This window comes from Pelophylax lessonae (assembly GCF_965119305.1).
Source record: "Pelophylax lessonae genome assembly, chromosome: 4".
NCBI lineage: Eukaryota > Metazoa > Chordata > Amphibia > Anura > Ranidae > Pelophylax > Pelophylax lessonae.
The window spans coordinates 653,589,263-653,592,017 of NC_138771.1; positions in this window are offsets into that span (position 1 = coordinate 653,589,263).

A 2,755-nucleotide genomic window follows, 5' to 3' on the forward strand; every position below is an offset into this window, starting at 1 on the left:
GCTTATTGCGATTTTTTTTTTTACCAAAAATATGTAGCAGAAAACAAATTGGCCTAAAACGTTATAAAATTTTGATTTTTTATTTTTTTTATCGGGAATTTAATTTTTTTTTTTTTTTTCAGAATTGTCGCTCTTTTTTTTGTTTATAGCGCAAAAATTAAAAATCACACAGGTGATCAGATACCACCAAAAGAAAGCTCTATTTGTGGGGGTGAAAAAAAGGACATACATTTCTTTGGGTACAGCATCGCATGACCGCGCAATTGTCCGTCAAAGTAAAGCAGTGCCGAATTGCAAAATATGGCCTGGTCAGGAAGGGGGGTAAAATCTTCCGGTCTTAAAGTGAAAAAAAAACACGCTCATTGAGATTTTTTTTTTGTCAAAGACATGTAGCTAAATACATTCTGGCCTAAATATATGACAAAAATTGAATATATTGGATATTTTTTAACTGTCAAAGTAGAAAATGTCAATTTTTCGCAAAATTTTCGCTAATTTTTTTTATTAATATCGCAAAAAATAAAAAGCACAGAGGTGATCAAATACCACCAAAAGAAAGCTCTGTTTGTGGGGAAAAAAGGACGTAAATTTAGTTTGGGTACATCGTCGCACGACCGGGCAATTGTCAGTTAAAGTCACGCAGTGCCAAGTTGAAAAAAGTGGCCGGGTCATTGAGCAGCAAAATCTTCAGGTCTTAAAGTGGTTAATATGAAAACTGTCTTTTTTGAACCCCAATGATGTTTCCCGTTTTCGGATCTTATTTGTCTTCGAATTTTGGATTCTATACATCTTGAATTGTCTGTAATATTTGATTTACTTATTGTTATAACTTTTTATATTAATAAAAATATTTTCACCTGTATTCTTTCTATTCTATTCTATTGTCTATTCCATTTTATTTTCTATTCTAATTCAATTTTATTCTATTCAAAATTAGAATTTTGGTTATATTCTATTATATTGTCAAATTTATTCTATTCAAAATTTGAATTTTGGTTATATTCTATTATATTGTCAAATTTATTCTATTCAAAATTTGAATTTTGGTTATATTCTATTATATTGTCAAATTTATTCTATTAAAAATTTGAATTTTGGTTATATTCTATTATATTGTCAAATTTATTCTATTCAAAATTTGAATTTTGGTTATATTCTATTATATTGTCAAATTTATTCTATTCAAAATTTGAATTTTGGTTATATTCTATTATATTGCTTTTTTCTATTCTAGTCTTTTCTGTTCTATTCTTTTCTATTGTTTTGAAATTCGAATTTATTCTATTTGAAATTCGAATTGCAGAAGATAATTATATTCTATTTTATTTTTAATAATTTTTTCTATCCCTATATTTTCTTTTCTATTTTATTCTATTCTATTTTTTTCTATTCTTTTATTTTCTATTCTATTATTTTCCATTATATTCTTTTCTATTCCTTTATTTTCTATTTTATTTTTTTCTCTTCGAAAACTCGAATTTGATTCAAAAACTATTCTAAATTGATTTTAAAACGATTCTAATTCGATTAAAAAAACGATTGAATTTCTGTCGAAATGCTGTTTCGTTATTTCGGATTCGTTAAAATTTGATAGTATTGTAATTCGGAAACAAACCACACATGTCTACTGGCCCCTTGTTTAGAAAGTTTGGAGACCCCTGCTATATAGGAACACAATATATTATTATAATAATATATATTATTTGAGGTGTTCTAGGCTAGAAAAAAAAAAAAACACAAACAATTATTGTCAGGGTTATATCTGTAAAACTCTATTTTATTCCTTATCTTGGTACAACATTCTTCCACATTTTTTTTTTTTTTAGTTTGTTTTTGGCCCTACGCATTTCATATTCGTCCTTGGTAAACATAAGAATATGAGAGAACAAAATAATTCTACTAACCGAAACTCAAAAAAATATTTCTGTTCATTTTAACATCCCATTACTTTACCACAGACACAAATATATTCAGCTATAAGAAAATAAATAAAAAAAAAAAAAAAAACAAAAAAAAAAAACAACTGAATTTAATACATTCTTAAATTCCAACGAGTTAAATGGGCTTAAAAATGGTGATTTACCATATAAACTAATTTAAAAAAATATAAATAAATGATGAATTGTTCAAATACATTCAGAATAAAGGATTCTTTCCGATGTTAATCCAAGGTGCTTAATACCAATAAATACATTCTTTAATGTAATCATAATAAAAATCAGTTTTAAAAAAAAAAAAAAACATAAATGGAAAAATACAAAAAATAGTAATAAATTAAGGAAGTGACCTTCTAAAAGAGTAACTTTTGAGAAAGGAAGGAAGCAAGCAATGCGGGTAGCAACAAAGAAAGGATGAAGGGGAGAAAGGGGGCTGGGAAGTGTGGATGGAATCACCCTTTTAAAAGAGGAAAAATTGCATGAACATTTTTTTTTATAAAATTTGGTTTGAAATGTTAGGCAAAAAAAGCACAGGCCACAAGATTCAGAATAAAAATCCATCTAGTATCTACCTCTAAGCAAATAACCATGCTATGAAAAGGCTGCATAATGCACTTGAGATATATATACTTGTAGTTAAACAAATATTAATAAATAGTTAATAAAACGTAATAAATACATATATAAATGCACAAAAAAAAAAAAAAAAAAAAACGTAAACAGTTACTGCTGTAACTGTAAAAAAAAAAAAAAAAAAAACTAATACAAAACAAAAGCAAGAAAAAATAAAAAAAAAAAGGGAAATGAACGAACATATG